Source organism: Streptopelia decaocto, assembly GCF_964273445.1.
Source record: "Streptopelia decaocto genome assembly, chromosome: 11".
In the NCBI taxonomy this organism is placed as follows: domain Eukaryota; kingdom Metazoa; phylum Chordata; class Aves; order Columbiformes; family Columbidae; genus Streptopelia; species Streptopelia decaocto.
This window is the reverse complement of record NC_138666.1, coordinates 20,497,723-20,520,519: the sequence shown is the minus strand read 5'-3', so window position 1 is coordinate 20,520,519 and position 22,797 is coordinate 20,497,723.

Here is a 22,797-nt window from a genome sequence, read left to right as displayed (position 1 = left end):
AGTATGGGGCAGAAACCAGCACATTGCCGTGCAGTGTGGAAGATGAGAAGCTAATACATGAGGAAAACCTCATTCTGAGGCAGAAACCGAGAAGAACATTTTGCTGACAGGGACCTGAGGTGATAGATAAAGGGAAATGAAATACAAATTTATGGTGCAATAACATGGCAACAAGGAAGTGCCAAGTAGGATGGGGAGTAGGGGCAGGAATTTCCGACCAGAATGACAGGACCGTGTGCTCTGTTTCGGGCACCTCCAGACTAGACTGAGTGGCAATGCAGAGACAATTGGCAGGTTGGTGTTACCCGTGTGGATGTGTGTGTGCACACAGCGGCAGCGGCTCAGTCTCTGTCAGACCCGCCGAAAATGGGTGGTGATGGTGTGTGGGAACGTGAAAGGCATGTACACCATGGCCTTAGAGAAAAACAATATGGGGTTTTATTAAGGGATTGCCAGGAACAATACAACTGAATCTATCAACTGGAAAACTGCGGCAGGATATTAAGGAAAATATCCGGAATGAATGAGATCATTTAGGCTGGAACATTCTCCCTTGGCTCTTTCAAGTTCAGTTTGGGAACAGACTCAGCGCAGTGCTGTGGGGATGCAGTTCTGGCTTCGTACCAGAGGGCGGGTGGGTTCAGATGGTTTTCGGATTGTATGAGCTTCTCAAGTTTGCAAGATACCGTTCTTCCCGGGTTTTCACTATTTGAAGTTTTCCGCAGAGCAAACCCGGGTCAACTGCAAGTGGAAAGTCAAAGGTGTCTTGGCCGTTTGGCCTGACCAGCCCACCCGAGCCGCGCTGAGTTCAGTGCTCATCGGCGTGTCACACCTGCGTGTCACCGGGCTGTGCGCGGGACGGACGGTACAGCGCGTGCAGGCAGCGCGGCCGCTCCGCGCGCGCCCGGACACCGACGCGATGGCCGCGGGTGGGAACGCGGGTCTGGGGCTCAGCGCGGACAGACAGACTCATGTGAACCTGTGCGCCTCGCTGGCTGCGCAGAGCTCGAGCAGCCGGCTCCCTTGGGCTCGCTGCGCTGGCTGGATTGCCTGTGACAAAATCACAGCTTTTTCTCCGACCCTTTTTAATCTCCATTTTGAAAAAAATTGGAAATGACATGGTAAAGTAAGAGCAATTAACATTAACAATTGCGGTTTATTTGCTTCCACTGTTTTACAGTGTGCAGTCTGGTAGAGCAACATGCTTTGCTATTTTGGAGACATCAAAATAAATAAGTAAATAAATACATAACCCTGTGGGCTTACAGATTGAGTCAAAGAGCCGGAGATTATTTCTGGCACTGCACTCAGAAAAGATCGTTGCCTTTGAAAACACCAGACATTGACAGTTCTGCATCAGGACAAGCTGAGGGTGAGGTGGAATCTCTCCATTCACATTGTGCCAATTCAGCAGATGTTTCAGACTGTTCTGGAAGGTAAAAAAAATGAATAGAGACTAGAAACCAAAACCAAGCCTGGATCCCTTGAGACAAAGGTTACTATTTCTCTCCCTGTCGACTGGCCTTTCTATGTAGTGCAATAGGGCTAGCTAGGCATTTACATTTGTTCATTGGCACTGTGCAGCACTTTTCTATAGAAAAGATGCCAAAGCTTTGAACAAAGACGGTGCGTGTCATTGTCTCAGTTTGACAGGTGAGGAGACAGAAGCACACGAGGGTGCTGGGGCTTGCTGGCACAGCCCACGTGGAGCCCGGCGGAGCCCAGGACCGATGGGGGCTCCTGCGTGTTTGCCCTTGGGCTGCGTCGTCTGTCATCATGATGGTGCGAGCGTTCTGGATTTAGTCACACTGGAAAAGCAGAGGGCTTAGGAAAAATAACACTCCAGAAATTTGCCAACTGAAAGCAAAACATCTAATTTAAAAACTTCTAAGAAATAACTGTTGTGTTATTGTTCTCTGAGAGGGAAACGCGCTCAGTTGGGGCTTTATAAATGTTAAGCTGTGCCCACCCTCATTCCACAAATTAAAACCAGCTACCCTTGAGAGAAGCTACTAAGAAGAGTTCATAAAAATACCAGTGATTATTCTAACATCTCATATTCTTTTACCAAAACAAAATAACATAAGCTTGGAGGCTGGCTGCCTTCTATCATAAACGTTAACATGCTGTGCTTGGACCTCTTGAGATCTGTTGAAACCAACATGTTTTGTCTCCACGTAGCTTTCTGCTGATGGCTTTTCCATGCGCCCCTCGTTGGGTCTCTGACCGCGTGTGGGACTCAGACTCTGCTGCTCTGGGCAGCGTCAGTTCTGCTGCCGCCTTCAGCACATCAAGGGGCTGACGGCACGTTACTTTGCTATTATGTGCTGCGTATTTTTAGAGGAGAGGGGAGCATTGAGTTCTACCATTTTAGCATAGTGTTCCAAATGAAAAAGATACCAGGTGGGGGAAAGAGCAAATTCATCTTTCAAGCTATTAGGTGCTATGCTGCTGTGTTTTAAGTGTGCTCCTAAGAGTGGATTTCATCCTCTGTTGACATACTCTATTTGAATTGTATTTAACACTTTGATCCCCAGGCCTTGAAGAGGATGTTGTTGTGAAACGTGGGAGAAAACTTCTTGTCCTTTCTTAAAAGGACAGGTCTTATTGCTGTATCCAGCCCTGCTAATTGTAGTGAAATTGCCTGATTTTAACCCGAGAGCGCTTTGCCAGCTTCCCCACTCTTCGTTTGCCTTTTTCAAAGTTTCAGAGAGAATTAGGAACGTGTTTTTAAATATTTCTTTATTATTAGTTCTATTTGAATGTAATATTTGAGTATCTCTCACAAATGAAAAATGTGCATCAGGAATAAAAAAAAATGGTAAGATTTGTTTAAAATTGAGTCTTCTTACATAATAACATTCACCTAATGTTTTCTAGTTTTTCTTTACAGCCATATGGACTAGAAATTTAAACTTAAGCAAAAGCCAACACAAAAATCATCCAAGCTTAGTTCCTGTGCAATCTCTTGATTTAAGCAAGACTTTAAACACGTGAGCTACTGCAGGACTCAGTGCGATCCGTAGAGGTTGCAGCATGGAGAGCGGCTCCTGTGCTGTCAGTTTACCTGCCTCCCAGAGCCAGCAGTGAAATAAAAACATACAGAGTGAGTCCCTGTAGAAGCTGCATGATTAAACACTTGTACATCAGATCCAGTTAGGACGATGTGTACTAGGGCAATGTGGATCTCCTTTCTAGAAGGATGGCGCAGCCCAGGGGGGAGCTGTCCTGGAGTCCGGGGGCTCGAGGGCCGTCGGGAAGCTCGGAGCGCTGAGCTGGGCGCCCGGTGCCCGTGAGACAGGATCGGCTTCGGTGCTGAGCTCTGTGCGGAGGGTAAAGCCCCCGCATAAGGGAGAGATTGGCAGCGGGGGGAGAGCTCCACCGCCACAGGTAGCGATGCACAGACCACCTCTTGTGGTTGGATCAACCTATGGCTGCTTTTAAACACGTACAAAAAAGCCACAACCTTCACCCGAGCAGTGAAACGCCCTGACACAGGAAGGCGGGTTTGGTAGAAGATGCAGGTGGAAGTGGTGTGAGTTGCCATAGTGACGGTGTCTGGTAAAGGCACAAACCTTACCCCATCTCACTCGCCGGCTTTCCTTTTGGTTTTGACTGTTTGGCATAGTTTTTATTACTCGCTATAGTTTCACGATTACTGTTGCTTCCTCTGAATTTGTTTTGCCAGCGTGCACTGTGCTCTGCTTTAGAATAGACAGAATATTTGCAGTGCGCAGAATGTTGTATATCCTAGAAAAATTAGATAGCCCTCTGTTTTAGTGTGAAATGTTTAGCCTGAGATTTCCACCTACCTGCGTGGTCAGCAGGACAAGGGCAGTGATCCTTCCCCTGTACTCTGCATTGGGGAGGCCACACCTGGAGTGTTGTGTTCAGTTCTGGGCCCCTCAGTTCAGGAAAGAGATTGAAGTGCTGGAGCGGGGCCAGAGAAGAGCAACAAGACTGGGGAAGGGACTTGAGCATAAGACCTATGGGGAGAGGCTGAGGGAGCTGGGCTTGTTTAGTCTGGAGAAGAGGAGGCTCAGAGCTGAGCTCATCACTCTCCAGAACTACCTGAAGGGCAGTTCTAGCCAGGGGGGGATTGGGCTCTTCTCCCAGGCATCAGCAATAGGACAAGGGGGCATGGGCTTCAACTCTGCCAGGGGAAATTGAGGCTGGATATTAGAAAGAAATTCTGTGCAGAGAGAGTGGTCAGGATTGGAATGGCTGCCCAGGGAGGTGCTGGACTCACCGGCCCTGGAGGTTTTTAAACTGAGATTGAACATGGCACTTAGTGCCATGATCTAATAAACGGACTAGAGTTGGACCAAGGGTTGGACTCGATGATCTCTGAGGTCTTTTCCAACCCAGTCCATTCTGTGTGATTCTGTGATTCTGTGATTCTGTGACTGAAGTTACAGATTTTTTCCTGCTGCAGAAAATCGGCAGCAGTTCTGGTTGATACCAACACCTCATTTCCACGTATTTCAGTGTCTCTACTAACTGTAAAATGTTTCATTGTATGTGATTCTCCGCAGCCACTCTAGGATGTAATGCACTCCTCTCCATTAATCTTTCCTATTGTTTCCAAATTTCTTTTGTTCTCATTATCAGCACCAACCGTTGGAGCGCAGCCCTCAGCCAGCATCTTAGAGTGACCTAAATAGCGGGGCAGACACCTGCTCTTTGAAAGAACTGTGCCCTTTTCTCCTGGGAGTCTAATTATAGTTGCTAATGCATTGATCCATAGGAAAAATGGTCCCACATAGTAACTGTATGGTCAAAGCTGCCGAAGGGAGCAGTTAAGAGAAAGGTGCGCTGCGTTAGATTGAGACTCTGCGCTGTGTAGCCGTGAGACTCAAACTCTGTGTTGCTGAATTGCTGTTAGGCCTAACAGTTCTTCTTTGTATCAACGTATAAATACAGCTGTGTCTACTGGATTTTGCCCAAGGGCTTGTACATCATAGTTTGCTAAATGTTAATCGTGCTTATGTTTGCATTTGAGCGGAGTTCACGTGTCCCGTGAAGCCCTTGATCCTGGGTTTGCCCTCGCAGGCGGGCTGCCCGGTGTCAGCGGGGATCCCAGCCCCTGCGCTGGCTGGCCGGCTCCTCTGCGCCGCCTCTCGCGCATTTGTGGGTCTGCTGAGAGCTCTGCTGCACATCTGCGCTCCTTGGACCAGCAATATCAGCTGCCGTTGATACCCTTCCTTAGGAAATACTGTACAAGCATTCTGTCAAGCACCTGAAATTCATCCATCTCTCTTGGTGGTTTAAAAAACCCCAGTTTCTTCGTATCAGTGTGCAAGCATTCTGACAGCTGGGAAATACTGTAACACAACTGCATGGAAACACTCGGTTTGCTCTAAGAGGTTTGAAAAGCAGTGCTGCAAGATTACTCTCTTTTTAAAAAACAAATGAGCTGTGCACTTTGCATCCCGTTTCTGTATGCAATTACGTGATTTCGTGTGCCGTTCACAGAACTGCACGTAGGAACTGTCAGCTCTGTCCGTTCGGGTGTGCGGGTGGAAACGCTGTTGTCTTCTGCGTGCGTTGCTCTGGCAGCTGATCTGCAGATCTGCCTCACTGCGGCCTGCTTTCCAGGGCAAGGCACTCGGTTCCCTTTAAACAGATAGCATCCCTCAGTCATTCCTTAAAACTGGTAATTACAGACTCAGGTACATCCATTTGACAAGGGCAGATCTTCTCCTAGAAAAAAAATATTCATAGGAATTGCATTAGTTGTCTGTTTTTGCATCCTCCTTTGATGTGTGGTAGTACAAAGGAGCCCGGGACATGGCTCTTCAGAAAAGAAAGTCGTCTGAAATATCCCGCGGGCAGCATTTTATCCATGTGTAGTTTTATTCACAAAACACTTACTGAAACTGTTGCAGATGTGCTTGTTAAGATTTGCTGGTGCTAAGTACGTGATATTGAAACTCTGGTGTAGCCTCCTCGTGCACACGGAGGAAATGGAAACACAGAAATGCGCAATCATGGTGTGCACCAGCCCAGGACCTGTCTTTGGAGACAGAGCAGCTGTGAGTGCTGTCGCTTTCGAAGCAGTTAAAGAGTCAAAACAAACCAGCCAACGATATTTTATAGTTTCCATTCCCTTTTGCTTTTATTTGTATATTATAACTAAACAGCTTCAGGCACAACAGAAAAGGAACCCCCTGAAAATACAAAATGTAGGTAAGAAGAGAGAGCTTTCAGCGTGATAAGGTCTGGAGTACACGTGTGGGGGAACCTGTGGCTTGGGGAGGGACAGTAACTTCACCACCATCGTACTTGAAGTCCATCAGACACCAAGACCTGGAAGTCAGCCCTTGTGGCTCTCAGCCTTATGCTCTGAACACTGGGGCACCACAATAATATATTTTTTCCATGTCTTATTCTGTATTCACTTCTATATTCCTCTCAGTCATTTTTTAAGCTCTTGTAAAAACTTTGGAAATTATCGACTTTTAACTGAAGCCCCTAGGCAGCCCTCTTACTTCTGCTTCAATAGCAGCGCCTTTCACGCTCACATCCCCTGGCCGGCACCAGCCCTCTTTATCTTCATCTCAGGCTCCAGAGAGAAATGCTATTTATCTTTACTTCCTTAATTTATCTTTCTCTTAGAATCCAACCAACTTCTTCTGATTTCCGGTATTCTAAGCCAGATTCGCATAGTTCTGAAGCCTGGGAGCTTGGAGACATGGGTTAGTGCAGTTGGAGTTTGGGTTCCTCGGTGGGGCAGTACTGGGTGAGGCTCCAGTGCTGTATGTGGTGGAGGAACTGCACAACTGCAGCGTGCGCTGCGTGCTGGCTCTGCTTAAACAGCGCTGCTAAAAATGTGTCTATGGACTGAGCAAAAATGCAAGGGGTTATTTTGGATCCTTGGAGTCCTACACCAAAGTTCTCAGGTGATCATCTCTAACATGTCACGTTCCTCGGTGCTGAGGGTGCGAGAGGTGCGCGTCGGCAGCGGGAGCTGTTCGTCAGAGGTCCCTCGGCTTTGCTGTGGGACCGTGCCCGTTCGTATCCGTTGGGGACTGAGAGGGACGTGGCTGTGTTAGTTTTATGAGCATCTTTGGGCAGTTTCCCCCACGGCTGGGGCTGCGGCGCACAGGAACGCGGCTCTGACGCGGCTCTGCTGGCCGTGGGCTGTTCCACTGTGTTCCACGGCGCCGCGCGGGGCGCCGCGCGCTGCCCGCTCGAGACGGGCCTTGGGGAGGAAATGCCGTGTCTCACAAATACTGTATGGCTGTTTTCTTGGTTGCTGAAACAAGGCATAAAGCTTCTGAAGAAAATATTTATTAAGCCACAGATGGCAAAGCTGGGCCTCTGATTTCCCTAAATCCTTAAGAGGATTGTGGGACAGCTTATAGGAGCATCTTAGAGGCTGGATGCTCAGCTTCTTATTAGATATGTCATACATATCTACGCCCACAGTGACTTGAGCAGGGGAAGTGTTTGCATTCCAGCTTTGCTAATTACACACCTTGAATTAGGATTAACAGATAACAAAGTTTTCTTTTCCTTTTTTTCCTCCTGTGCGTGGGATTCTGGGCTTTCATGGACAACAGGGCAAATCTATTTTGTATGTCTGATTTTAGACATGCTGTATACATTTTCTTGATTTTAATTAGAAAATGGAGAGGAAGCAGTAACGTAACAGTGAATGATCCGGATATCCATACCTTTGTTTTGAACAAAGCCCAGAAAAGCAGAGGATGATACCAGAGAAGCGTCTTTTTCTGTGCTGCTGTTTTTCTTGCAGTCCTTTGTTGTTCTCTACATGCTCAGAAATGCCTGTCTTTTGTTCTCTTGCTTTTATTCACCTTTATTGCTTCACATTTTACGGCTGTAGAGAGACGAGCCCGGCCGATGACGGTGACCTGGGTCGGGTCTGGGCTCAGGCCGTGTCCCGGTGCTGTTCTGGTTGGCTTTGCCGTTCTCTCCGACGCGCTGCTGAGTTCTCCTGGTCCCGCTGCTGTTGCGAGCGGTGCCTCCTCAGCAAAGGTGCCCAGGCCGGACACGGGACTCGCAAAGTTCTCTTATTCAGACTGTGACTTCTCTAGAAACTCAGATCTAGTGAAGGACGTGGGGGGATGATGGTAAATTTGATTTTTAAAGGAAAAGCCAGTGCAACAGATTTTTGCGTTTGTCAATTTTTAGATGAGAGTAACCTCCACATTTCCTGACGGTCTCTTTCTAAGCAGTTGTGTACTAGATTTTGACCAATTGCAGTTAATTTTTGAACTGCGCCTTTTGCCACAGATTCTCAGGTGAATTTGGCGATAGGCACTGACAGTTACAAGCAGCACATCATAGCGGCTGTTCTCGTCTCTCCCGTATTCTGGAGAGACCAGAGAAACGAGCCAGTGCAGAGATGGAGCACAGGTTGGTGTTCTGCTCCAGAAGAACCTAGAGACAGCCCAGCCTGGCTGCAGGGGCACTCAGTACAGAAATGAGATCCTGGGCTGCAACCAGGAGTGAACAAAATGGACAATGTGTACCTAGAGAATTAATCAGTGACTATATTCATTTTTCAATTGCTGTGATACTAAACAAAACAGGATCTGTGACTGTGAAATGTAATTGTAAATAGCTGAAATAAGGTTAGCTGGTATAAAAGCAAGGCCCACTGTAAAGTGTATAGGACCGTGATTTTTGCACTTCATAATGGAGACATACCCACCAAATGCATAACTGCAACAGAGGAAACATTAGTTTATAGAATGAATAAGATTTTCTTCTTGCTGACTGACAGACTCTCTATTTCATGCAAAACACGGAAATACAAAGTGGGGAGCTTTTGGGTGTTGACTTTAAGAATACATTCAGTCTTTTAGTTTCTGAAACCCGCTGCAAAGCGAGTGCCCTGCCCCGCCGCGGGCTCTGCCGAAACCCAGCGCCCGCCCGGAGAGGAGAGGACGTGGCGCAGGCTTTGGAATGGTGGGATAATTTTGTGGTTCCTGCTTAGCTCTCAACAAGCCGTGGAGGACGAGTTGTTCCTTGGTAGCATGATGGATTGTGTCACGAGAACCGTGTGGCGCCGGACGGAGGCGGGAGAGCGGCCGGGTCGCGCTGCAGTTGGAAGGCTGGCTTGAGCAGGGCTGGGTGCTGATTGCAAACCTGCTCTGTTGAATAACGTGCACTGTAGAAAATCCTTTGAACGTTCATTGGTGCAGCGTTCTGGAATTAGTAGGAGGATTCCTGGGTCAGCTGCTTTGCAGCTTCACGTGAACGTCTGCAGGACTCTTTAGGGCAGTTGTGCTCAGCACGGCTCGGCGACACCGGAGCGCGTGCGAGGAAAGTTTATCCCTGGCAAAGGTGGAGTTACGGATTTGCTCAAGACTTTCCTCCCCAGTTGAACGTGTGTCTTCCTTGACTTTGATCTTATGAGTCATTCCTCTGGAAACTACTTATGTTCTGCAAGACATCCCTGAATAAGTCCCTCGTTTTATTTATATCTGTAAGATGATTTAATACTGAGTTAATGATTTAGGGACCTATCTGATTCCCAGAAAAGCTAGTCAGAGACTTCTCTCTGTCCCCGTCTAACCACCTGGGTATAATACCTGCTTATATTTAAATACCGTTTACATTTCCACAAAAGAATTTATATTGCTTTCTAATAATTTGGATACAGAGCTTTTTATAGATTACTACCCCATAAATTGCTAATCGTTATTTTTAAAGTTATCTTTTTATTAGAAATGGAACAGGAAACAAAGCTTCAAGTACAGCCCTAAACCCTTTACGTTTTGAGAGGTTCCAGATTCAGGTACCTCAAACATTAACTTCATTCTGTGGCTTTGGACTCGGACTAAACAGAAAATAAGCCCATTTTCAAGTTCCAATTTGAACATATTGTAAATTCTTATGAGATTATTTGGCCCGATGTGTTTGTGACACCGGAAGAAGGTTGAAATCAGGAAAGGTAATTTCCTTGCTCTCTGCTGAGAAGAGGTAAAATGGATTTGTTGCTGATCTTGTAGATTTGTTTTTAGAGCCAGCAGAGGAAAGCGAATTCAGCCAGAGGTCTCCCTGTTTCCTAGGACAGATCTGCCTGTTGCTCTCTACTTTGCCCGTTCCTTCAGCAGGTGGCAATTAGTAGCCAAGGAGTACAGGAGCTGCGAAGAGACTCTGTGCTTGACTTTGGAAATCTAACGCTGGGAAACTCGTTCTGAGTTGGGAGCTGCTGGTTTATCGGGTCCTGGTGGCACGTGCCGCCTCATGGGGGACCCAGAGACCCGGGCTGGGGTAGAGCGCGTTTCCCCGCCGGCCGGGCGTGTGGCCGAGGCTCCGGGTCCGCGTGGGCAGGACTGCAGGGTGCTGAGCCGCAGGGTGCTGAGCCGCAGGGTGCTGAGCCGCGGGGTGAGCGCGTGAGCACCCGCGGCAGCGAACGTGATAATCGGTGCGGAGGCGTGCGGTGGAGCGTCCAGCCCACACCGAGGACAGCACGGAGCCGCGGAGCCGCGCCACCCACGGGCATCTCCGGCGTGATGGCTTCATTGAAGGAGTTGCTCAAGCGTGCACCACGCCTGGCACAGAGTTAGAAACTTCTGCTTCAGGTAATGTTTTAATAAGTCGTTTTCTTTTTTTCGGTTGTCACCTGAACCAGAAGATTCTGGTGCCTGCTTATTGCATAGGTGCACCTCAGGTTATGCACCAAACCCGGTTTGTTTGGTTGTGCTTTTTGAAGTTTTGTTTTGTTTTAATCTATTTGCATTCTGCACTTCAGATCCCAATTCAAACAGTAAATAGGAAGATGCAGGAGAAAGGCACCATGAGTGCACCGGTGGAGTGTTGCGCTTCATTCCAAAGAGCAGCAATCAGACCTGTTCAGTCAAGATTTTATCACAGCTACAGTTTTTTTAGAAATTATTTGTAGGAAAAATGAGCATTCAAAGTTAGACTCCTGAATCTAAGTTATATGGGCTAATTTATAACAAGTATTGGAAGTCCAGGGCTTCCTTGTTGATCGTAATTTAAGGTTAAATGGAAAAAGTAGCCGTCACATCAATAATATACACCAAAGTTAAAAAGAGAAATACCCTACCCAGCCTAACAACTTTTCTTTGGAAGACACACCTGCCTCTTTATCTTTCCTTCAGAGAAGAAAATTGCAGCATATCTAGAAGAATAACTAGTTGAAGCCACTTTGGACAAAGGGGAGAGAATCAATTGCTATGTCAAGCATCTTCAACTGAAGCTGAAGTTCCCAGTGTTAAGTAGAGAAGGGGCTGGAGCGTGACCATTTTGGGTCCCCGTGGTGGCCCAGGAGCTCGCAGAGAGGCAGGAACGTGCGGTGCTGCAGTGGGGAGCGGCTGCTCTGCAAGGTCTGGGAGTCCACCTGGGACTGAGTGGAGACCTGGTGCCTGTTGCACCACCTGCAGTTTCTGGATGACTTCAGGATGGCGCTCCTGACATGAAACGTGGATCAGAATGGGCAACAGGAAGGAAGAGTATTTGACATCATTGTTGGTAGAGACAGGTGAATAAAAGCTGTGGGAAGCTGCTTGTCTCAAAGAAACCAGGTCTCTTATCAGATTCTCTGATTGTGAAAGCAGCTGGCAACCAGCCTCCAGTATCTGCAGCACATCTGAACACAAGCCCTCTCTGGTTGCTCTTCACAGTCTGTGCCTCTTCCAGAGCTGATCTTACGGTACCAGGTCAAAAAAAGACACTGTTGTCATCCTGGCATCCTCAGGTTTGACACTGTCTTGCTCCCGATAGCCATGTCTGCGCATTTAATGACAGGAAGGCTACAGTTGGAACTTTGTAAGAATCCCTCTTAGAGCACAGAAGAGTTTAGAATGGTGTCAAATACATACAGATGACCTGCTGGTGTTTAGATATCAGAGAGTGAACATCTGTCTTTTATTAATACCACTCTAAGAAGAGACAATTAGCATAGCCTGTGCCATGCCCATGCTGATGCACCGATTGAGAGAGGTCAAGGTGATCTGAGCTACTGCAATGTTTCTATGTTTTCCATAAGAGGAAAGCCGACAGAAAGTTTAAAGCGAATATCCTCTGGTCCCTTCTTTACTACTAGTCTAAAAGCGATTCACAGAATTGTTCCTTTATGAAGGCACACAATAGCATTTCATTGCGGTGACCTGGCAGGCTGCTGCCCAGCAGGCTGACTCAAAGGTAGGCTGGATTCGCCCCAATCCCTGGAGCCGTGACCACTTTTGGGAAAGTGAAGCAATGCTGGAAGCGTCTGGTGTTGAGTAGGGAGCCTACAGCGTCCAATACAAACCACTGAGCAGAGCCCGAGGGCTCTGATTGCAGCCCCTCGTGCGTTAAAGCTGCACAGTCGGTTGGATTGAAGAGCATTCCACTGCTGGGCGGCCAGCGATACCTTCCTCCCTGCTGGGCCTCCACATGTGGCCCAAACTTGTTTACTCTGTAATTTAGAGTTCATTGTAATCTAAATAGGGATTTTTGCAATGCAAATAGGGCTGTACAGAATGTAATACATTTTATGTATCGCTACTGTTTATTATGGCTATATAACTTATCACTCATCACATAGACTGGATTGCAAAACAGAATGTTTCAAACACACTTTAACTCTCAGATCATGATCAGTAAAGAGAATATATTATACTTTTAATATGCTCTTTCCCCCACAGTATTTTACAATAGCCTGCATAAACCTTATTTTGCAGAAAAGGATTCCAAGAAATTTTAAAAAAAGTATATCTTGATTCATATGCAAAGGTTGTTTCTCATTGTATAAAGTGAGCAGACATCTAATGGATCCTTTCATTTGATATCCTGAAGCGCCCTATTGTCCTGGCTGATACACATATATGGGGAAGCCTGCTATTAACCCCGAAATTCAGAGCGTTAGAAGACAATCTTCCATAATGATCTGATGCTACCGCACACAATTGCGGTGCAGCCCGGCTGGAGCGGCCTGCCGGACCGGTGCAGAGACGGGAGCTGCGGTGTTCCCGTGAAGGATAAAGCTTTCTGTCCCCCGGCCTGTAGGAGGTGATCTAGGTTTGCTTCTGCTGTCATTTACAGCCTGTTGTAAACTAATAATCAGGCTCAGTAAAAAATGAAATTAAAATAGTGCCCAGTGAAGTGGGATGAAGTGGTTAATGTTTGTTATACACTCTGGTGCTGGACCTTGGTCTTCTGACACCACCACCCACTATTCTCCAGGTGACATTGCAGATAAATGATTCTCTTCAGCGAGGAAAACAAGCGGTAAAGTGATAAATGCTTCAATCACTGTCGATGAAATGCCATATCTCTTATGCAGCTCAGAGATTAGAAATCCTTTATTAGCTCGTTACAGTTCTAAGTGAACGTGTTCAGGCTGTATCTGAGCAGCCAGGTTCCGTGAGCGCTGCGGAACCGCCCAGCTCCTCCTGCGCCCCGCGGCGTTGGCCAGGGCAGCTCTGGGAACGGTGACCGAGACAGCCGGGCAGGGCTGGGCCGGGCAGGGCCGCGGCTGCTCCATCGCCAGCTGCTCCATCGCCAGCTGCTCCATCGCCAGCTGCTCCATCGCCAGCTGCTCCATCGCCAGCTGCCAGGGCCCTGCGCTGGCAGGAAGGTGGGACTAGATGGCAGTGTAGATTTCATGCCATCTGCCCCGCTCCTTCCGCCTCCCCGACTTCTATAACACCGCGATAAGCGCTGATGTGTTGTCGGGCTTACACAGCACTCATCACCATCGTATCTGGGACTCTGCACTGCAAGGGCTGCAAAAGCAGCGCTGTGCCAGGAGATCCCAGCGCCTCAGGCATCCAGTTCCCTTCCGGCACATGCACCTGGGTTCCTTCCCACAATAAAAAGAGCGATAGGATTAAGTTGTGATGCGTTTCTGGATTTTGGCCTAAAATGCAATTGAAGGCCTGGCTGAAAAGTGTGAGTAGATTGAGGAAACGCTACTTCTTTTACACTCCAGGTGCAGCCCAAATGCCTAAAGACGCTGCTGATTTTAGCTGAGCGATGTTACAGTAAGTTGTTTCTCAGCAATAACGTGACTGGTGAGGATGGTCACCAGAAGAGAGGGGAATGCTGGAGGGACACTCTCAGGAATCAATGCAGGTATTTGGCAAGCTGGGATATCTGACAGTGCTGGAATTAGCAAAGCTGATTTAGCATTTTCTACGCCAGAACCCACTTTTGTAAATAAGAATTTCTTTTTTCTTGATACAATTACAATCAGCAAAATGTTCTGTAGAAAGAGAAGCTCTGTGAATTGTGCATTTCTGCAGCTTTTTCTCTGATACCAAAAATTCAGACTGGGCCTGACATATTCTGCTTTGCCTTTAATTTGAGCAATATGATAACACCGAAATAATATGGCAGTTGTAGCGAGCAGTCTGCATGTGAATCTATTGTCTCGCTAGTGGCAGAAGTTGTGTTTATGTAGGTGATAGTAGAAGAGCCACCACTACTGACTGTTCCATAACGCCAGTGGTTGTTCTCTGCGTGTGAGGCAGCGCTGGCTGGGTCAGCAGCGCTGGCAGCAGCCGCTGGGATGGGGGTGCGTGCTTGGCTTTGGTTTTGTTTGTGTGTGTGTGGTTTTTTTCTTTCAATAATCAAAACCCCCAACAGCTCCAAAACGAGAGTCACCCTGCAGCGGCTGCTGTCAAGGTGCTGGCAGCGGAACTGTCGGCTTTGGAAGTGCCGTTTGGGAACTTGCACAATTTGGTTGCGGAATGATCAGGGGACTGTCAGAGCATAAGAGACTTGGAGGTAAACCGTCCAACCCGCAAAGCTGCGCGGCTCGTTGCAAGAGCAGCTCCACGGCAGCTGAACCCTCGGCGATGTGAAGAGCTGTCAGCACTCAGTTAAATCGGGATCGCTTCATACCAGTGCTTTGCCCGACCTTTTAGATAAGCGAGCCTGTTGTTTTTAGTGCCAGGGCAAGTACCAGTGTATGCAGTGCTGCCCGTGGCGTATTGCTGGGACCAGTTGTTTTCAACTCCCAAAGTAGTGAGTATTATCAGAAAAAAGGCGCGTGGCCGGAGCGTGAGGAGGGAGCAGCCTGGCCCAGCCGCCCGGGGGACGAGCGTCTGCCCGGATGGTGCCCGGGCCTCGGTCTCGAGTTCTCTGCAGCGGCTGCAGCATCCAGGAGCACTCAGTGCTCTCAGCTGCAGAGGCAGGTTGCCCGTCTGCTGCTCGGCCTCGGCTGCTGCCCTGCGAGCTGTGTCCCAGGAACGTAATATTTGCACCTGTGTGCATGCACACAGGGCAGTCGGGATTAAAACGTCAACTGCACGAGCTGTGCAGTACTTGCTCCAGGAATTCAGTGGAAAAAATGTGCTTTCCATCACAAAGATGCTATCAACCCCAAAATCATACTTTTTATTCCCAGGACAGTTCATTAATAGTATCTCAATCAAAATCTTATTATAATAATCCTAACCTGTTTAGTACAAGCCCTGCAGAGCCTTTTACTTTGTTTTAACTGGATGACAATAATAATAATGCCATCATAAAATATATATATATATAAAAATAAAGTACATTTGATAGTAAGGTATTTTAAACTCCTTTCAGCAGAGGCTGTAAACTAGGGGCAAATGTTTTCTATACAGCTGCTCTTTCTGAACACCAGCATTAATGAAAGTCACATCCACTAAAGCTGTGGGTCTCTCTCCTGGATGTTTTATTTAATTCCAGCTTTGCTAGCACGTCAGAGCTGTGCTTTTGGTGTGTTTCCAGTTGTCTGGTAGAAATCCAGTTGCTTATTGATGGATGAAATGCGAACAAGATGGAAGATAGTGCAATGAGTGGAGTTACGTTGTGGCTTTGATGGGCTGGTCTGAAACTGGAGGGAGAAGCAACGTTCTATTATATATAGTTTTCCCCCTCCGGTTTTATTTATTTCCTTTCCCTTGACTCCATCCTTCCATTTTGTCAGGGCTCTTAGCAGATCCACAGGTGTCGTTTCTGTTGCTCCTTGGTGAACATTAGAGGTGTGTTTCTGACCAGGAGTGCTGGCTCTGCCTGCGCTGCTCCTCTCTGACGGGCCCGGGGCCCAGTGCCTGCGGTTGGATGTGCTCTTGGAGTGTCCCAAGGGAGATCCCACCAAACTTCTCCTGCTTACATGACCTAATGGTTGTTTGAAAGTGCCTGGTTTTGTAGCTTCTTTCTTTCCACACGAGCTTTGAAGTTCATGTATTATATTGGGCTTTGGAGAACTCTGCTTTGACCCAGGTAACTTTCCTTGCTGGGATATGGAAAACTTTACTGGAAATTGTGTGATGTCCTTGTGAATGCTGAGATGTAGTTGGTCACTGGACATTTGCTTTAAAGACAGAATACAAACCATGAAAATACACCGACTGACAGTCATTACGTGTGGTGCCTCCATGACAGATGTAATGCCTGACGCGGCATTCAGGGCTCACATTCAAAGACTGAGGGGTTTTCTTCCCACTGAGTTGAAAAGCAAAATGCTACATTGTAGGTAAAGGCAAAGGTTTTTTTTTTTAATTAACTTAAAATGTGTTGCGAATAACATGGACAAGTACAAGAAAGCCCACGTGCAAACCAGTCAATATAGGGTATTTTTATCCACTACTGTAGTCTATGCCACTCCTGTATTAACCATCTCAAGCAAAAATATGCCAACCCATTTAGGCCTTAGTATAACGATGTTGTGATTTATTGTGCTCGGTGTCCATCCTGCAGCAGTCACTTGTTGTGCAGGGCCGGGAGCAGCCGGAGCGGCGCAGCGGGGCAGGAGCGGGACGGCTCGGGGCACTGCTCCGGGGTGCTCGGTGGGGCGCCGGCCTCTCCGACTTGCAACAAGGTGCAGTGGGACCCAACGGTGTAAAAACTGACTTGGTATTAAATTTCTGTGAAAAAAGGTGAGACCTGGATAAAAAATGGACAATATTTTGGTCTTTCTCCCCTCGGGTTCACTCATATTGGTTTAAGGCATGTCCTCAATTTCAAGAATCAAGTGACACACACCCTGTTTTAAGACCTTAGAGCTCTAGCTATTGGTGGAGGTTCCTTATAATGGAATTTACTGTAAGCACTTGTTATAGTTATATGGAGTCTTTATAATCCATGGGGTTGGGGACGTGTCCTGTTTTGAACTGGTTTCTCGATGACCTTGGAGTCCGTGTACTGAAGTTCAACAGACATTTCTCAGAACGCGATCCTGCCCAGCTGTGACAGCTGTTCATCAGCTGCCACGCGATGAGGTCCTGTGAGTCTCACCACAGAGCACAGATACTCATCTTCAGATATAAGATGATTTCATACTTATTGAAAGCTTTTGGGTTTCCCTGACTGTCAACATGGGTAGTTGAGTTCTCTTTTATGGGAAAGGGATTTCGGGCTAGAGCAAAGTAGTTTGACACAAGGTGTCATGGCCTGGATCTTGGTAAACACGCCGAGTAGGATTTCAGCAGTTAATCAGATGATACACAAATGTTTTGCAGACTGAGAAAAAGCTTTTTGCCTTCTCTAAGGAAAGGAAAATGTTGGTCTGTATGTTGCCATTGGAGAAGGAAACTGATTTTTTAAAGAAGGTCCATTTGAGTTGGCCTGCGTTCTGTCTCCTGCCGGTTCTCCTTGTGTGTAGAGTCTTTGTCCTACCTGTGTTCAGTACCTGCTATTTTGGATGAGCATTCAGATAAGTAACTGTGTGCTACTGGAGCATAATAAATACTGATTATATTCTTCTACCTTAATTAGGCTCAGTGTCTGAAGTTTTAGAATGGTAAAATGGGCTTCTACTGTGCTTTTTTAAAGGCAAACAGTGAAATGGTTCATCTTCCTCGAAACGTACTGTAGTTTTTTCCTGTAGGATGGTTGGAAAGAGAGGAAGGATTCCTGTTGGTCAGAGTCGGAACAGAAGGATCTGGATCACATCCAGTGCAGAACTAAACCCAGTCCTGTGTGAAGACAGTGAAACAACCAGGGGATTGTGGATGCCAAGCACGGGTAAGCAGGGACTCTGCATTATAACTCTTTCTGTCTGTGCTCCTGTTTGCAAGCGCTCTCTCCTGCAAGCGCTGAAGTCAGTGTGATTCCCACCAAGCGTTCGGCAAACCCCGCAGTGCCGATGACGGCAGGTGCTTTGAAGCAGTTTCGCTTTGGCAAGGCGGTGTGAGTATTTCCGCACCACCTGTCTCCCCACCAGCAGCAACTCTTTTTCTTTTTCCCAGTTCATTTTGCTCATAAACACTTCCTAAAGGTTACACTGAGGTCACTTTTCCGTGGGCAACCAGGTATTAATGATGGCTAAGAACAAGGTCCAAAGTGTGATTCGTTATAGTTCTTCAGTTCATCTAGAGTAAATAGGAGCTTATCTGTGCTGCCTAAGTTTTTTACTTAAGTGATATCTGGAAACTATAGCTCGAGATCTTAGAGGAAACTTTGAACCCACTGTACTAGTTTGAACAGGTTTGTGGCCTTTGGCTTTTTAATCAGTCTCTTGGTTCACTGTTAGATTTGAGTGATTGCTGAGTAGTGTAAAAGCCTGGAAATTGGATATTAATCTTGAAACTCTTCTTTAGATTCTTTTCCCAAGGAGGATGTTACACATTAAACGTTGCCCATGCAGCTGGGCACAGAGGAATGTTGTCCACTGATTTCAACTCTTACTCTCAGTGACAACAGATGAAATGCAGTGCTGTGCAAGAGTAGACACTGGAGCTGCAGAGCGATTTGGAGATGGCTTTGTTGAAACGTCTGTGTGGCTTATTCCCATTAATAACATGTCTCTAGACTCTCATTAAACCTTTCCAGTAAAGGTATCAAAATGTTTTGCAATTTATAATTCACAAAGAAAGCACATAGTTGCATCTGATTATTGTGACTTCACAGAATAAGCTGAGCTTGAGGTCGGAAGAGATCGTGATGTTGAAGTGCCCCCGCTGGCCTCACAGAAAATATTAACTGCTCGTCTGGTCTGTTGGTTTAGCCAGTGTTGCATTTCTGCCACCCATTGGGGAAGATATTCGAATGATGATTCCGTATGGATTTGTAATGTGGAAAAAGGTTTAATTCCGAACAAATATATATTAGTACTTCTTTATTTTATGTAGAATAATATTTTGGACTTCAAGAGTACTTTACTAAAAGAATAACTTTTAATATTGGAAGTTCAGCTCCTAAGTCCTGCAATGCTTTTGGAAACTGCTTTGCATACCAACCTTTAGTCTTTTGCCCATGTAATTCCTGTTGGTTTAAGAATTCCAGTTAGTGCTCAGTTGATATGAAACCCAGACAAATAGAACAAATTGGTGATACAAGTGGTTCTTCCCGTGTGTGTGCATATATAAATAATACTTAAGATTTATGCCTGGTAGTGCTTTGTATCTTCGACTATGGTATATGGCGAAAGTGGGTAGTATAACCAGATCCTGGTTATTTAACTGAATTTCCTTTTTGCCTGTTTATGTGACCAGAAGTGGTGCCTCTGTTCATCCAGAGGTGGATGCAGTGTCAAGCGTTTCTTGAAGGCACTCCAGAGGCTGAACTTACTCCTGCTTTAAGAACAATAACATCAGTTTTTCTCTCTGAAAGACAGCAAGATGTAAAGAGAGCTGTCACTGATGCCCATACATTCAGCGTGGGCTCAGGTCAGGATGTGAGAGCTGCTATGCGTTGGCCGCCCAGGAGAGCATGAAGTAACTCCTGACTGGGGTGTGCACACAAGAGTTCAGCAAGGAAACCTGCATATGTTGTAAAGGTGGGGGCTTCATCCAGCACACGTCAGAGTAAGCCCAGTACAATTAGGGATTCCCACTTGGTTTCTTGAGTCTGTGCTGATTTACCCCATTTTTGGTCTGACCCTTTCCTCCCGACAGGCTTGCGAAGAGCAAACTCTATTTGCAAGTTTAATAATGTGGCTGAAACTGGTAATTACTATACATACTTCTGGAAGATCTATAATATAATTAGCAGCTGCTGTGAGTTGCAAGATGACAATAAGAGAAGATTTATGTGCTTCCTTTTAACTTAAGCATGGTTTACTTAGATAAATACAATTCCAAGATAAGAATAAATGCATATTGCATTGGCCAATTTCCCCTGTGACACTGAGATATGTATTACCTCTTTGCTCCAATTATCCAAAATGATGTTGCTTTCCCTTTTTCTCTGCTTTGATTGCCTTTTCAAAACGTTCTCTGCCGCCCTTGCCAAAGGGGTGCAATTATCCCCACAGGTTGAGCCTCTTGATTTTGGGTGGAGCAGTTGTGTAAACGTGTTGCTGGTGTGGCGGCTTGATGAATCAAACCTTCTGCCCTTACACAACTTCTTTCATTAAGAGTCCCACCTTATCATCTGAGGGCGCCGCGGTCGGTTGGGTAAGGAAGCGGCTGGAGCGGTGAGCAGAGAGCTCTTGGTGTCCCGGTGCGCCGGCCCCGCCGGCGCTGCGCTGCCCGAGCTGCCTGCTGCGCTGCCCTTCCGCATCTCTGCTGTTCCAGCACAAGGGACCTGTCCACCCTGTGTAAGTTGCAGCCTCTGGACAATCACTTACCATTTTTCTAGACTTCATTAAGCAGAAACTGGCCTAAAGTACTAGTGAATAGACTCCTATCAGGGTCTTCCCAGACCTTGAAACTCAAGGCAGGAGTCTGGCTGGCGTCAAGTCCAGCTTGCTTGTGATCTCTCAAAATCCCAGAGCATTCTCAGTTTTCTGACGCAGCCCTAACAAAAAGGTCCGTGAGAAGGCCCTCACCAGAATGTTGTCCCTTTCAGGCTTGGTTTCCCCAGCAGGACCAATGACTGAAGTTCTTCTGCTGAGGTTTAGGATTGCAGAGCTCATTACAGGGCTGCAAACTCTGAGAGTCTTTCTTGCTTTCCATCCATGTCTAATACGGTGAAGACAGATTTATTCTATTGCCTTTAAAGCACTTTATGTTCAGAAGGGATTAAGATTTGCATCTTCTGCAGCCTCCTCAAAGAAGGTGGAGTGAACATCAAAACAGCCGTGCAAGTGAAAGTATGACCGAAGTTAATGAAAACCTGTTCTCTTGAAACGTCCTTGTTCCCGAGCTCACTGCACGAGGCAGACTTGTGTAACCTTCCGGCTGCTGGCTCAGTTGTATTGGCGTTGTGCAGTTCACTGGTTAGAAACGGTACTCGATGCACTGATGGTCAGCTCTGCGTTGGACCTCTAAGCCCTGCATGGCTGTGCTCATTGAGAGGCGAAGGCAGACCACACGCAGCACAGCACTGTACGTATCACTTAGGTAGTAACTGAAACACCAAAGATGATTATTAAAATAAAATTATGCAATCAGAAAATCGTTCATGCTACTTTTGCTTAGTCTGAGCAATTTAGAGAAAAACCCCCAGTTCCCAAATGTTGGATAGGGAAAGAAACTCTCAGACAGCAGAGCTAGAGGCATAGTTATCATTTATTTAATAATGGAGCTGCTTTTGGGGGAAAAAAGAGGAGCCGTGTCAGATTTAGAACAGTAGAGTTGCCTGCAGCACACAGCGAGTGTGGGGATGTGAGCTCAGCGCTGGGCTCTGGAGGTGCGGGGAGCGAGGCTGCCTGGCTGCTTCAGCCCTTCAGGAAAGCGTTCCTGCTTTCTCCATGAATGCTTCCCGACTGTCACGATTTTCATGCCAATTCAGAAAGAATTTAATTGTTTTTCAGAAAGGTATTAGTCCTAATGAAAGCTTTTCTGCTGATTTTGGTGGGATTTTGAAAAAAATCCAAAAGATAATAAGCTCTAACTGCTGTATTTTCTGGTTTGCTCTTGTAGTAGTACCACTGCACTCCCTAAAAATTGCGGGATAATCTGGGACCTCATCCAACTCATTCTGAAGCCTTTCCACTCAAATAGAATCCTTGTTGAAAAAAATTAGAGATGATTACTCAGTAAATATAATACATTGTCTGTTATGGCTTGTGCAGTTACTCTTGCATTTGTTCCAAAGCTTGGTACAGGATACTTAGGAGAACTGCACAGTGTTACAGACCTCTGTTTCTATTCTATCCTTTTTATTTTGCAGATTTTTTTTAATATAAAAAAGGAGCAGGAAATGAATGAAAATGCAAGCCATGTCAACATAGTTCAATTTCTCAACATGTCATCTTGTCTCAGTTCTAACTGGAAGAGCCTGCAGAAGGCCCTATGGCCAACTTGTCAGCTCTAATCTCCCCTTCTCCTCTTAGCGGATATTTTATTAACACTTTTTAAGACTGTTTTGTATTTATTTTGCAGACTGTGCTGAGACAGCAGCCAGTTTGTTTCTCTTCACGTCTCTCTCCTCGCCCTGTGCTGCGCGCGGGAGAGGTTGGCTCTGCTGCCACCGGAGTCCACAAATCACAGCAAAGGGATTCTTGCAGTTTTCATAAATGTGGTGTTACTTGAAAATTATAGACTGCAACTGCTTATTGCAGTTGTGTGCAGTGGCTGTAAATTGGGCCCTGTATCTTTCTGGTGACAGTCATTCCCGCAACAGGCCTTTTAGGAAATTGGAAGGGAAATTAAACAAGAGCAAGGGGTAGCTTTCCTTTTATCTTTGACGTGCCTTCCTGAAATCCTTATCTGTCGTATTCAGGCAGAGATGCTCCTGAACTGGTGCTGGATTTAGATGTTGTCTGTCCCTGGGACTCGGGACTGCTGATCCCGCACGCTCGTGGCGGCGGATCTGTCGACAGGGTCTGGGTACACGTGAAATTCTGTGAATGATGGACCACGATGACAGGGCACCAGTGGGGTGTGTTATTTCTCCATATTCACCATCCATTCATTTATAAATCGGCTTTCTCAAGCCACTTTAAAACGATTGAGCTGAACATGCTGTGTTCTGTGTTCTGTTTGTGTTCTTCGCTGGCCTAATGAATTGCCT